General features: G+C 47.7%; 1 long non-coding RNA gene across 1 annotated transcript in view; it reads right to left on the minus strand.

Annotated features, from left to right (window-relative positions):
• Positions 1–15,517, minus strand: part of LOC139695252 (uncharacterized) — a 249,759-nt gene extending 234,242 nt beyond the window's left edge. The window contains exon 1 of the long non-coding RNA XR_011702294.1: positions 14,442–15,517. This is a non-coding gene — a long non-coding RNA (uncharacterized lncRNA). The remainder of the gene's footprint in view (positions 1–14,441) is intronic.
• Positions 15,518–15,802: the final 285 nt, after the last annotated feature.

A 15,802-nucleotide genomic window follows, 5' to 3' on the forward strand; every position in this document is an offset into this window, starting at 1 on the left:
ATAGGGACCGACTCGAACGCCATCAACCGGAAAAATTTGGTGATTGGTGAACCCATTTGTGTGCCGCGGAAGAAAATTACTGGAAGGCAGCGGAATTCACGATCCGCGTGACTCGAAGCAAACAATTTCAATTTCAGCGGCCGGCCATCGGAATGACAATCCTGCTCGATATCAACTCGACAGGAATCACATCTGTGCTGCGCGATAGAGCGGACGACAAAACGGAGGTGATCGGCAATCAATCGTACGGAGCAAATACAGGAGGACGATGCAAACCTGATTGGAACTTGGGCGAGAGGCCGTCCCGAGAGCAACGGATCTATTCGTCCCCCTCTCGTGGGCTGCATTCTCCCGAGCGATCTCCTCCGGGCAACACTGACAGCGGCTTCCCCGGAATGGATGCGGGTCAGCGCAACAACCAAGCGACGGCTGGCCCTCGTCTCTCTCCGTGACCCCCGGCCGTTCTCCAGAGGCACGTTCCAGATGGCCCCCTCCGTCGGGGGGCGAAGCGCGAGAAAGTTGCGGCGGGGATGTCCCCGGCGCCTGACGCAGCGGCATCTGTTGCGGCCGCCGCGGCGGGCAAGAGGGAAAGGAGGCCAATGACCCCCCGCCCGGCCCGTGATTCCACACACACGGCTTCGCTTCCCTCAATGCGGTAAACGACGTGTGCGCCCCCCCCCCTTTCTCTCCTCCCTCCCCGCCGGGCGTCTTGCCCCCTCCGTCACCTGCAGCCCCTTCTCCCTCCATACCCTGCTCCCAGGGTCCTCCGGTTGAGGAGCGGTCTCCGCGCGCCATTTATCGCCGTCTTGATCGCCGTCCAGTGAAACCAAGTATTAGTAATGCAAGGAAAAGTACGTCTTATTGAAACAACGCAGCCCAGGGGATTGTGTCGATAACGATTGGCGCAGTTCCATTTTTATTTTGGTTCAAGAAGATTATTTTGTGCATCAGTCTTCCATCATGAGATGCTTTTTCTATGGAAACAGGTGGAAGGAGCACTGCCACACTCCTAATCACCGCCTAGCACGAAAATAAGTCCTAACACACCCGAAATACATGGTAACATACACCATTCTCTAAATCCACATAATATTTTCCTCTGCTTTGCTGCGTTTCATGTCCAACATATCCATTCCTTCTTCTTCCTAGCTTAATACCATTACATTCTCCCTATTCTGAAGATACGTATCTCAAACAATCACGACTGTCACCGTCGATGCAATCTCCTGCATTCACCTTCCCAGCCATCTTTGGATTTCATCCAACAATCTTCTTTCTGCGCCCTTAACTTCTTAATTCTAAAGAAACGCCAGGTAGCCAATTTTATAATTCATTGAAATAGAGAAAGTACATTGGACAGAAAGGAAAACGAATATGCAGACCGTTTGCTTCATGAAGCATAGAAGCATTAGACATCTAGACCGGAAAGCATAGTTTTCAATCCACTTTTTACTCCACGAGCCACCACTAGGGCGTATGGCAGGGGTTTTCGGTCAGCAACCACTGGAGTAATTAGTGGCATTCGGGTATTTCAAGTTGCCCTACGCCATGTTCTTTACAGTCGCGGCCTCGAATAGCACGAGATAATTGCGTCTATTCTTACATGGATTCTTTCTGCTGTCAATCGAAACCCTCATCTCGCCTGCTAATTGAATTGGCGATAAAATGATCCCACCTGTGCTTCAGCGTTGAACTGTACTTTTAATAAGTACACGATTTGCACTTATCTAGTTTAAAATCGTGCATGGCGACGGCCATCCTAAGATCATTTCCAATTTCACTGCCTACAAACATGAAGTGTTCGACAGAATGGTAGAGTTTGATGGACCCTACTCTCTAGAGAGGTAGACACAATCTCGGATTAGTGCAAGGAATGGGGATTAATGCTTAATATAGAGAAATGCGCAGCTTTGAAATTTGGAACAAAAGAAGCGGCAGACAGGATATAAACAATTGAATAGAGGGTTCAGTTCTAGCTACGCCTTATGAAGATAAATATTTTGGGGTTAGTTCTGGCTCCAAGCCTTCCATGGGGAGCGCATATACGGGAGGACAATATTCGGATCCGCTGTAAATAAACTCGGCTTCATTAAATGGGTGGTGGGGAATGTAATGAAAAAGTAAAATAGAGGTGTTATTTCGCTCTTGTTAGACCACATTTTGAATATGCCGCAGTTCTTTAAGATCCTTGGTAGAAAGTTTGGCTGAAAGAGTAAAATGTAGTCCAGAGAAAACCCGCCAGATTCGTGTAAAATTGTTATGATGGGAAGACGAGTGTGGCAGGTCTTCAAGGGGAATTAGGCTGCGATCCACTTGAAATGCGAAGATCACAAGTGTGACTTGGGATTTTCGAATGGTTTAAGGACAAACGAGTACAACAATTTGTTGTCTCAGGCGTAACTTTGTGGAATTTGCATAACATATTGAAATGTAATGAAATAATTGACTTTGTAATTCCACACACAAAAGTGTGTGGAATTACAAAGTCAATTATTTCATTACATTTCAATATGAGTACAACAATGATGCTAAATGAATCATTATGGCCCCACTCTATTTGGGAAGAATAGACCACAAAGATAAAATAAGAGAGATAGACTCCAGTGCAGACGGATACAAATACTCGTTCTTTCCTCGAACAATCAGAAATCATCTTAGCAAGAAATCAAAGTCGCAATAGAAATATTAAAGACATTAATTTACAAGTCAGGACAAGAGTAAATGTTGCGTAGACATAGGGTATACTCGTAGGTGCATTTGCATGTTATCGGCTAGTATATGCATTTGCAAGTGGGCAAGTTAACATGGGTTGCGCTTCAACACACTCGTTTGTGAAGGAGTGAACTGGCATGCTTTTGTTTGCCTTGCATGTGGTTGCAATCTGTTTTACGAGTGGTGTACTACCACCCCCCTCCAAACGCCTTGCGGTGGCTTGAGCGGCAATGTGTAGATGTAGCTGAGTAAATGCTTTGACATTAAATTGCTGAGACGTGAGATGTAAAATGTCGGATGTAAAACGCATAATTGATAGCACAAAGGCAAATGCCGTTCGCTCACGTACGAGATATATAAGACGGCGAGGTTTTTCCGTCAGGGTTCATTATACAGAAAAGACACCCCTAATAGACAACAAGCGGAGGAGTATCCGTCGCAGTTAACTAATAATTCAGTAGTTCTCGTCAGGAATGTGACAACCACGGTATAGAAAGTGTCCTATATTCATTATAATCAAAGAAGCGCATTAATATATTTATTGCACCAACCAACTCACGCCCACATAGATGCTCTCTCTCAGCAAGTCGGCTAGTCCAAGCTCTTTATCAAGCAGAGTAAAATGGTTTCGGCGGCGACTTGAATCTTCAGTCAATTATTGGGACAACTATTACATAATAAAACCGGCAAATATCGCGATTCAAGTCAAATAATTGTCATTATACTCACCAAATGCTCGCCAGAGGTAGTACACATAGTTCCGTTGGTCACGACGCAGTCATTCACTAGCTAATTCATGGTGATATAAACACAAGGTTAATAATTGGAATACGGACTAATGGTCAGACCGTGAACAAAAAGTTGATGCCGATGAGCGGAGTTCATCGGGCAGTACGAGGGAGTTCAATTCTGAGCAACGTTGGTGATGGCCCAAAGGTCCGTTTCCTTTCGAGTGATGGCGCTGAATCTGTTTCTCCATGAATAAAGCCTTCATTGATCTGGTTCCAATTTGTCCGATTTTGCCCGTATGATAACATAAATAAATTTCCTAACATTCCAGACGAACACACCGAGAGGGCGTGTTTCCGGAGCGGTTCTTCATATCGTAATCTTCGGGCTTCCAGTGGTTCCCAACTCAGGATAGTCAATAACGATGCAACGATTTGATAATTGCCTACATTAATTCAATGACTCTTCATCCAAGGGCAGCTTTTCCCTATAAAGCCTGTTTAATTTCCAAAAGCACATTCAAAGTGGGACCTGACCAAAGTGAAGTTAACTTTTTCATACACATCACCCCCTATATTATTTGGGGAACCCGGACGTTCTTCACCTCTCTTCCGACAGAGAAAGCGCTTTGAAAAAACCCAGCGCAGATTCCCCCTTAGTGCTTCCTCCATTTTAGTTTCGATGATATTCCGACGCCTAGGTATATTTATTTGTTTTCGCAATCGTATTTGTATGTATACTCACGCACATGTAGAGATTATGGGGAAAGATATCGGGGCGTTCCCAGAAGGGTGTCCTCGTATGGTTGATTGAGGAACGTGGTTCGGAAAACCAAGAAACGTCATTATTGGCAAAGTGGTTGTGGGCTCACCTCAAGGAAAAAGTAGCTTCTTCGACTAATCCACTTCATAGTGTTGGCTTCTAATTCGGAGGTCACCTTGCCTAACCTGAGGTGGGTCCATCTACACGTTGAGGTATATTTGTGGATCGGATTGGTACGATGGATAGTAACTTCGCGCTCCGAGGGCCAAGGTTCGGATCCCGGCATGGTGCGATTATTCGGGGGCCTTCGTTCCTGGAGAGCCCTTCTAGTAGACTGCGCCCTCGGTCGCGGGATTCGACGTTGAACTGCGCGACTCCCCGGCGATTTCAGTCGACATAGTAGGCCAACACCGAGTTCTTTCCCAGCCCTTTGTACCATTGCATAACCATCCTACCTCTCCCGAATCACTCATCTATTCCTAATGGGATAGGTGGGTATCCCTAATGGGATGGGTGACCCCAATGACCTCAGCTGTAGGTGGCCTCCCTTCATGGCTACTACAACATCCCTATCCTATTCCTTCCCTTTCCTCGTTTGCCTAGCATTCTCCCCTCTATAACTATGTCCTTTTGCGTAGGTTCCTGGTGCATCCATATATCTGTCTATTATATTTTCCCACATACTGGTAATTTCCCCCTTCTTTTAGATAATTAATCATGTTCCCACCCCTCTTTTCTGTTTTCATACTTACTTAGCACTGGGTGAACTCTACCATCACCTACCAAACTGACCTTCGGGTTGATTACTGTGTTTATGGTCATATATATATATATATATTTTTTTTAAGGTAATCTACCGGTTAAGGTAGGTTTTTCGATGGACACAACTACCAAACAAATATTTTGTGACTACTAACAAAACACAACCCTAAATTCTACTCTACACCAGGTCCCTCTTCATCTCTGAGTACTTTCTTCCGCCCTTCATCCCGTCCAACATCCCTATCCTGTTCCTTCCCTTTCCTCTTTTGCCCAACATTCTACCCTCTATCACAGTCTTCAACATCCCACTGCCGGTCAACACCCCCTTCATCCACTTTTCCTGCCTCCATAGGATTGCTCCCAACAAACCCCTCTCTTCGCCCACCATACCAAGTACTTCCTCATTTGTTTTCTTCTCTGTCCATTTCACCTTCTCCATTCTTCTCCACACCAACATTTCAAAAGCCTCCAGTCTACGTCTATCCTCCTACTTCAATGACCACGTTTCCGCGCCGTACATAGCTACGCTCCATATCAAAGTTTTTACGAGTCCTTTCTTAACATCCTTACACAAAGTCCCCGTCATCAACTCCCTCCTCCTTGTGAAAGCCTCTTTGCCTAGCGCAATCCTTCTCCTTACGTCCCTACAACATTGACCGTGTTGGCTCAAAACACGTCCGAGATATTAAACTGTTGTTAAACGTTTCCGCACCGTACATAGCTACGCTCCATATCAAAATTTTTACGAGTCTTTTCTTAATATCCTTACTCAACGTCCCTGTCATCAACTCCCTCCTCCCAGTGAAAGCCTCTTTGCCAAGTGCAATGTATATATGTATATATGTATGTATATATTTTGTATGTATATATATATATATATATATATATATATATATATATATATAAATGATTTCGTCGATGTAACACGGAAGTGTTATATAATAAATTGGACAGCAACAAACAATATAGAAACACATAAAAAGATCACTCACACGTTATTTCTTGATCATTTTGCTCCGTCTTCATCGAAAGATATAGAAGTAATCTTACTTCTATATCTTCCGATGAATACGGAGCAGAATTCTGTCGAAATTATCAAGAAATAACGTGTGAATGATCTTTTTATGCGTTTCTATATTGTTTGTTGCTGTCCAATTTTATTATATATATATATATATATATATATATATATATATATATATTATATGCACACCCACACATATAGGGAAAAGACGGAAATGGAACATATAAAAGATGAACACAGGAATGGCTAGGAAGGTGAAATCGAGCAGATCACATGCGAAAAAAGTTTCCTTAAACGGGACTCGAACCACGGATCTTCGACCCTTCGGACCGATGCTCTTACCATTGAGCAAACGAGAATTTTTTTTCTTTCTATTTTTTTTAAATTCCATACTCCTCGCGAGCAATGAGAATAACTGCAGACGAGCGTGTTAGAAAGAAAAGATTATTTTTATAAGTCCTAAATAATCCAGAATCTTGTCATTGCTTTATCCAATCCTTATTTTATTATTATTGATATTGTCACCAGCTCGTCTTTCATACGTTTTGGAGTATTTTTCAATTGCATACCGTGGTATCAATATCTTTACTTAAAATTAATTTTATTATTTCACATACTTTGCAAATATTATGGTATCTAACATTTAATCAAAACTTAATTTTGATATTGTATGCCTGGTGTGGAATCACCCCCTCCCACACATCCTGTCGTAAACTTGCATGGTTCTACGCAGATGTGGAAGAATTATGGGCTATACACAAATAGTCAAGCTGGAGAGCTATTGATTGGGAATTAAAGGTCTGAATATGGCAAAACTGTTCGTGACTTGACAAGCAGTGTTCTCTAATGAGTGTCGGTGACGATTTTTAGCCTCTACATTTTGTCTTCCAAACTGCCCAGACAGTGATTCTCACGAGTCGTAGTTGATGTTGCTAAAATTTCGGATTAAAGATCAATAAGAATCATAATAATTACTCTCCTCCAACACTTTCGGGTGGAATAGTGAGCATATTCAATACGTACACACGATGAGGAAGTTTGTCTGCAAAACACACGCGTGGAGTCTACTAATCTACCGGGGAGAGAGAGATGTGAGCGGGGGACATTGAGATTGTTTCCATCGGAAAATCCTAAAAATGAAATGGCTGGACAGAATCGCAAACGAAGGGTACTTCGTAGAGCGTACGAAGATTGGTCGCCATTGTGGGCACTCACAATTAGAAGAAGGAAGCTGATTGGGCCTATCCTGAGGCACCATTCCAAAGACCAAGTGCACGTGCCGGAGAGGAAGGAAAAAGCGCGATGAGGAAGGATTGATAGCGAGAAGCAAGCAACGGGAAACCCGGCTGCTTAAGGACGTGGAGGGAGGCTGGTCGATCGGAGCGGGACAGGGAGCCTTGGACTGATCACTACAACAAAACGCGAAAATCAACCTGAAGTTTTGCACGTCCCATGGTAGAAAATCACACTTTGCATCCCGAGCTCTGTGCGGCAGGTGAAATGCATGCATCATTGATGGAAATGTATTCACAAGTAAGAGAGGTCAGGGCCTCCCCGATCGCCTTCGCAGGACTTTCTTTGGTGCACACACGTATTCGCACCCACTGCATTGGCAGAGTTTTAATAAAGGGATGAAATACCCAGTCAAATTTCGATAGCGACTTTGCGCGTGTGTTCGAGAAAATGAACGATGCCCAGGGGTGCGTCGCGTCGCAGGCACAATGCCAAAGGCCGAAGGGGGGCGGGGGGAGGCGTGTCCCCTCCTTAAGCCGGGGAAAAACTTCGATGCCGAATTTGAGCTGGCAAAAAGATCTTCTCGTGCCCCGGCGCCAATCCTAAATCCACCCACAAAGTTATGATACATATTTCAAACATTGATTTTCGATAAAATGTCACCTCAGTCACTCTCTCACTCCCAAATATAAATATTTTTCCTCATCTAAAATGGTTAGGATGATACCGAGAGAGAATCGGGAAAAAATTTATTCAAATCAAAACATATTATGTAATATATCAAAATATTTATTGATATCGCGATTATTTCCGCAGGTTCCCATCCCCCGTAACATTTCTCCACCCCTTTTGGGTGGGAATATGTTACGATATCTCCATGGAAGCGATCTCCTTTTGGAGAAGGGCAGAGAGGGAAGGCCGGGCCGTCCCTCTCTGTCTTGAAGGACTACCCTTTTTGGGGCGCCTGAAATTTCCGCTCCATCATCAACATAATCAGTTGGAGACCCAGAGCGGATTTTCCGTTCGCGAATCATTTGTGGAGGGACTCCGCTTCCCTTCACAACGCGGCCCTTGGACCATGCGCGGAGTTGCGGGTGTATTTCGGTGCAGATTTAAAGAGGGAGTAGAGAGAGAGAGGAAAGGTGCCTGCTTCGTGATGGATCATCAAATTAACAAATTAAAAGCGTCACGTTAACAATTGGCGGCCTTCCACGCGCCCCTTTTAGTTGCGGGCCAGAACTAGCGATGCGATTGAGAAGTTGCAGCTCGGGGAATTCTTTGATGACGATGACGACCGGCGTCCGACTCCCACGCTCCCAACCGCCCTTCCCGTCGATTCCCCCCACCCCCCCTGCCACCCTCCCGGCCACCTCCTCGGCCACCCCCCCCCCAGCCACCCCCTCCCTTCCTCCCCCGCGGCGCCCAAACTGCGACAGCGACGCGCTAAGAGCTGCCGTCGACTCATGATCGCCTGGCATATTTTCTCATCCAGAAGGAATAACTTCGCCTCTCATTTTCAGCATTTCCTCACTTAAGTGCAATGGCAGCAATAAATGAAAACTCGACAAATAAAGAGAGCACAGAGAGTCGAGTTTTTTTCAAGTTTTGGATGTTGATTTTCAATATCCGGCGAGCATTATGGACGACATCCCATTTTAGAGAAAACATTGATTCGTGAATCGAACAATGTGCCACTCCCTCCTAAAAATGCAATCAGAAGGAGGAAAAGTACTAAACGGTTGCTTGATAAACTATGGACACAGTAATCAACCGGAAGGTTGGTTAGATAAGCGATGGACGAGGCTCACATACTACCAAGTTCAGCGGCGTGTTAAATTCATACGGCTTGAATGGCGGGAACAAATATTGAACCACCTACTATCACTAAACTGCTGTTTTGCCGCTCACTCTGCATCAGCAGTTGCCGCAACGAAATGAATTATATTGGAATCGGGAACCCATTCCACCTGCGGTTAAGAGAAAGCAGCAAAAGGGCCGAAGAAGCCGGCTCGGGACCTCACACGCATTGTGGTAGTGAACGTGGACGACCGACCCCCCACTCCACGGGTCGGTCCATGTGAAGAATACATCAAACAGTCTGTTCCTTGAATGGGACGTAAACTCCACCTCGTAGGTTGTGCGTCTTTTTCTTCGGATTCCCCTCACTCTAAATGCAAGCGCAATATAGCGCAGGAATGAGGAACACCTGGGTCGAATGCAACAACATCCTGCCAGGCGAGAGTTTTCAATGGAATCAAATGTAGGCGTGGTAACTTTGCGCAATCACATGTCGTCAGAAAGCAGATTGTAACATTCAATGCAATGCAAGAACCCGTCGATTCGCCTGCACCATCTCTCTCTAAATCTCATCCTTGACGATGATGCGTTCGCATCGAAGCTGGTCCGACTGCTTCGATTCAATAGTTTGAAACATCCCACTGTGCTTTTCAGTTCTTGATAGCTGCCTCGGGTCTTATTCCACAAGGGAAAAATTACAGTAGCACCTGCGGCATGGAGGTTCTCTAGACGTTATATTTACGCGATTTATGTATATAAGTCACTAGATGTCGACAAGAAAAAAACACTCTAATCCTATTGTAAGCCCTGACACCTGCATTTGGATCAATTAAAAAGGAGCACTTCTTCGTAGTCAAACCCACGATGCCCCTGCAGCATGGTTAGATCTCCTTATCCCTCTTTGCCCGACGAAATCACTGTCTTCGAAATCGAAATGTGTCTTTCACTGAAGGCAGTCGTTGCAGACCGACCCGGGCAATACAACGTGGCCGCCCGGGACGATCGCCACAATACCGCAGTGAAAAGACAACTTGCAGGCATTTTTTCGCGATAACTCGCAAAGAGGGTTAAAGAAGGAAGGCTCAATCGTCATTGCGGTGGGCCGCGCGTCCCCGTTCCTCGCAATTCTCGCTACCAACGGGGCTAACTCGAAGGAATCCATGTAAACACTCGCGGGTGGAAGGGATGGCAAACTTGTGATCGCGCGCCGTGGACTCGATTCCCGGTTATCCCAAGCCGTTAGCCGTCGCAAGGGAAGCCTTTTCGGGCAGGTCCTCCGGAACGTGGATATGATGTGGGGAGCACGAGTGAACGCGATGAATATGTGCGGAGACGCGATTATTCCGCCGTATTGAAGAATAGGCTACGGTCATGCCGCGATAGAGAGGCTTTAGACGATTTCATTCGCGCTTGATATCACTCGTCGAGAGCGGATTAGAGCCGCCCCACGCTGATTTCGCATTTACATGGAACGATTCTTTCACTAGAGCTGCCACCGGTCATTCGGATAACCCTCCGGGTGTGAGGTGATGAATACATAGTCCTATGGTTTCCTCGGCAATCGACCATATCAATGGATCGGCCATATTTTTTTTCACCGAACGGAAAATTATCAAAGCATAGTTTCGAAGGGTTGCTCATAGAGAATGACGTAGCATGTCCAGTTCGCGCGGTCGAGAACGCCTCGGAAAGGTGACAAACTAATAATAAGATACTCAAAACCCGTAAAGGCAAAAGGGAACTAAATGCCGATGTTCTCCATAAATGTCAATGGCATATTTCTGAGGCGTTGCATTGAGTTTGACCTCGGGAACTATTACTGAGTTTGACCATTGCAGTAAATTTCAATAGAAATATTATCCCACAGGCTTATTAAAAAGTGGTCGATGCAATGCAATAAAAAAGGGAGCAAAGATCGATCATCGAGAAACGAAAGGGCGTTCAAGTCATAATCATTCGACTCGCGGCCGAAGAGTACTCAGAGCAGATCGCTCTCCGCTAATTCCTCGCGATTGTCCGAGCCGTTGGGCGACCGACGAACAGGCAAACAGTCACCGTGACATTGCATACATTCGAGGCATCAACGCAGTTCTAATCTCTATTGGGAAGTGGAACCATCGCCGAAACAAACAAATGCGGGAGATTACGGTTTCGACGTGAGAAAAGATAATTGCTGCAGAATGTTGAGAGACCGGACGGAGAGGGTGTGATCATCCCTCGGTCGTCCTTCCCTGAGACTCCGCACTACTTGCCACAAGGACGCGTGTCGCACGCTGTGAGGGAGGTAATTCCAAAAAATGACATAATCTCGAGATTTTTTATTTGAAAAAAATAAGAGAAGAGGACGGGAGCGCAGTTGGTAACCTTGGCGAGAAACCCGCAGTTTTCACACCTGCCAACCTACGTGCTCGTGGCATTAAAGTCGCTTCGTGTGTTTCTGCAGTAGCAGCACCACCAACGCCATCGCCGCAGCGGCTGGCCTCCTTACAACCCCCTCCCCCCCACATTCGACCTCCTCCCTCGCCGCACCTCGCCCCGCAACCCTCCACCCCCCCCGCTCCCCCCCGCGTCGCCCCGCGGACTCGGGATCAATATAAAGGCCCCACCTCCATGCACACCGCATGGAGCCCCCCCTCCCGCTCCCACTCCCCACACACACACACACACACACACTGCCTCCGCCACACTAAAAACGGCGCGGGGCGGGTTGGGGGGGAAGGGGAGGAGAGGAAAGAGGGAGGGCAGTGGGAGGGAGCTGAGGCGGCTGTGGTGGTGGAGTTGGTACCAGGGTGAAGGAATAAAGAGTGAGGGAAGGATGAGGGTCACAAAAGACGGATTCCCCTCCCAATTAGTAACACGGTCGCGGGTGAAGGGGGGATGGATGATAGGGGAGTGGGCAGAGGGTTAAAAGGGTGAGGGGGGAGACGCAAATGAAGAGGGCGATTGCTCGAAATACATACGCCGCAGTGCGTAGCTGTGTGTGCGTGTTTGGTTGGGGGTAATGGGGGACGCCACAAAATGGGTCAATCCCCCTCACTGGCGATCCTCCTCCCCCCCCCCGGCCCCTTTGACCTCCTCTCTATGTTCGCGAGATTCGACAAATAGAACAGAGCCAATGAATACACTGCTAACATGGGGAGAGAATGAATTTAGTCGATTTTTCGTCCGACGGAGGCAAATGAGAATTCGGGAGAATAAGTGATCACTCATGCAGTCGTCTCTCCCCGAATTATTTCCTCTCGGGAAGTTTTTCTTTTTCTGTGCTTATCCGCGGAAGGGTTGTCCGTAAGATCAAGCCAAATAATCCGATGCAATGATAAATAACCTGATGGCACGGGTTTAGCGAACGGTTCGTCCCGTTGAAAACCATTTCTTGAAATCTTTCTCGTTTTCTCGATTTTCCAACGACGGAGAAAACAGCAACTTGTCTTCTACCAATCGAAACGAAATAACCTGCGTCAACTCGACCCGACGGTGACCTCGGAGAGAGCGGATGCCGTTCGAGGCCGATTGATTAGAATAATCGTGAGAAAATGCGTCATCGAGCGCGAGCACTCGTCTCTCGACTATCATAATTTTTCTGAATGGAAATCATTCCCTTCCCGTCTGTGTCCCGTCATCGATTGGAGAGAGAGAAGACTTTTCCTCTCCAGAGCGAAATGCAGGGCGGTGGATTGTTCTAGAACGCTCTCCTCCGACGCGATGGAAGCGGACGAGGGGCGCATGGGGGGGACACGAAAGGGGGGGGTCGCTTCCCTGTCCTTTTTTGCACCGTCGAAATGGATGCCTCGCGGAGGAGGACGGACACCAGCCGAAGCAACGGTGCCGCCACCGAGGCCTCTTCTTTCGGCGATGCTCCTGAGGGACCAGGCAGGGCCATGGATTACCCATGAATCCTAAACGGCGAGTTTATAAAGAGACGACCAGGGTACGCAGGGCCGTCCCTGCCACCGACGACGACGAATGAATTATTCGCCTCTCGGCACGAAATAATCCCCCCACCTTTCCCCCTCGAGACGAAGAAATAGCAGTGGGACTGAGGCCCAAAATTTGAAGGCTCACGCGAGAACAAGTCTTCCCATCGAGCCTTGGATTTTTCTCGCTCGAGTGTCGACTCTAGACTCGACCGTCGAAAGGGAACAGCGAAAGAGAGGTCGTCGTTTGCATTTGTGGGCGCGAATGAACCGAAGAAAACCCCTGGGGTAGGGGAAACGGGCGATGGTGGGATGTGACCCGAACCGGGGCCCACTCTGCGGGAAAAGCCGAGCAAAAATGGCCGCAACGTATCGCGGCAACGGAAGAGTGGCTTGTAGATAGAAATCCATTGAGCTTGCACCGCGGATAATCCGAAGGGCGACAGAAACACCCCTCGTCATCTCCTCAACTCTTCCACCGAGAAAGCTCAAATGCGACGCACTAATATTGTCCACGGACACGCGCTAAAAATACAAATTCACTTAATCTCCGCCTTAAAAACAAAAGAAATGTTGCAATTCCGTGCCCGATTTGCTTCACAATTGTGTGCGTGCGTGCCAAAGAGGCAACGATGGACACCGATTAATATGCATTTCGTGTGAACTGGTCGAGATGGGCTTTTTTTAATATTTCGTCACCTCCAAATGGATGATTATTGCGGGTCCCTTCAGACCGTCATCGGAGGTCGGTGCGGGAGATTAATGAGCACAATTTGATGAGGAGATAATGGTTGGCCGGGAAGTACCATGTTTGAAAAAATCCGGTTTGCCGGAGGACCCGGATTCCGCTGGTTCGCCAGGATGAATGGACTTCGATTTCGCAATCGATGGAGGGATGGAGTCGGAAAGGCGGAGGAAGAGGGGAGGGGAGGGGGGGTCTTGTGCAGAAAGCAAGATGCGTGGGGGGACGGGTAGACAAGAGGGGGGCCCTTGCTGCGGCAGGAGGAGGGCCCGGACGGGGCCCGCGCGAGAGGGTGGGCCTCCTACCGATCCAGGGGCCCCACCGCGGAAATAACCCCCAGGGGAGGAACGCACTCATAAAGCACGGATGATTGAAAGACAAATAATTTGGATGATTCATTCGGTCAAATGCAGAAATAAAGCGCCACATCACACGCTTACACACACACACACACACACACACACACACACACACACACACACACACACATATATATATATATATATATATATATATATATATATATATATATATATATACATGTATGTATGTGTATATTCATAAAAGACACCACACACACAAGGCACTTGCACAGCGTTTATTTTTTTCTGGTGCGAAGGAGCAATAAAAATAAAGCAACGAAAACATTCGTCAAGTCAGCGAAACTTTTTTTTTGGAAATAAGGATGAAAGCAGAAAAATATCGCCACGAACTCAATGCATTTGCCGGCATAGTAAAAAAAGTTTCACCCGCTCTGAGGACTCACCTTGACGTGCTTTCTTATGTCAAACTCTTATTTTGGTAATAGCGCGTGAGAACCGGGACGGAGACGAAGACAGAACTATTTCCTCTTAACAATTCCTCGGCAAATTCTTGGGGAAGAAGGAGAGCGGGTACGTCGAGAACTCTCTCCACTCTGCCTTCCTTCCTTCTTTCCTTCCTCGGGAGCCACCAGCAACCGTCGCACTGTTTATTTTGCTTCCGGAGGTAGAGCTGAGATGTCCGAGAGAATGCGGAGGCGGAGGTGTGGGTTCGTGTCTCTCTGAGTCCCCCGAAGGCCGCCAAACGGATTCAAAAAACACCGACCAGCACCAAACACTAGGCGTGCATGAGGGCAGGGAGGGAGAGATATATATGCATATATATCTGCATATGCTTTCCTCGGCGAAGACGAGAGCCAAAATATCTGACAACTTTTTTGAGAGAAAAAAAGGGCCACGTTTCTCGAATGTGATCCCTCAAAAAACTCGCCTCTCCACCTCCTCGTTCACACACCACCAGCACAAACCAGGCGAGGGGAAATTCCTTGCGGAACACTCCACCACTGAATATCTTCCTTTGCGAGAACCACCCCTCTCTCTCTCACTCCCCCCTCTCTCCCTCTCTCTCTCTGGAGATATACTTATAATGTGACAATGGTACAACTCCACTGTCCCGTACTGTACGTTCGGTCATACACACATCCGCGCTCGCGTGTGTCCCCTATCACCCGGTGTGTTACCCGCCCCTCCCCCCAACACCCTTAGAGCACCAAGAGAGGAAGAAAGGGGGCTGCCCTTCTCCTCCGTCTTCTTCGAGTTTCGCAGGGGGAGACGCGATGACTTCCTCACCTTCGTTCTCTCCTCTTTTCCTTAGAATGTATTATATGGTGTGAGTTTGTGTGTGAGTTAGTGTGATTGTGTGCATTGTGTATAAATATCCCCTCGGCCAGTAGCGGCGAACCCGGCGCTCTAGGCCAAACCTCCGACACGAGGAGCCATGCAGGCGCCTCCTCCCGAACCCTGCCTGTCCCCCTCTGTCCCTGCTGGCCTGCCGGTGTTCGAGAGCCCTGCGCCACCCGTGCCGCTTGTGCCCGAGAGAGAACTGGCGCCTATATCGACCGGCGAAGGGCGGTGGGAGGGGTTGTCGCGTGTGGAAGGGGAAGGGAGGGACTCCACCCCCTCTCTCCCCACACTTCGTGCGCTGCGCGTCTCAGGCGCCGGCGCCAGGGATCCCTCCGCTTGGTGTCGCCCGCGTCCACCACGGGCAGGGTTCGACTCGTAGTGGACACCCCTTTTTAAGATTCAATGCGGCTTTGGGAGGGAGGTTCAATGGGCCCCCCCTCCGAGCGGGCCTTCGCCGCTCCGG

The sequence above is a fragment of the Hetaerina americana genome, unplaced genomic scaffold (assembly GCF_022747635.1).
Source record: "Hetaerina americana unplaced genomic scaffold, ioHetAmer1.1.p SCAF_6, whole genome shotgun sequence".
NCBI classification, from domain to species: Eukaryota; Metazoa; Arthropoda; class Insecta; order Odonata; family Calopterygidae; genus Hetaerina; species Hetaerina americana.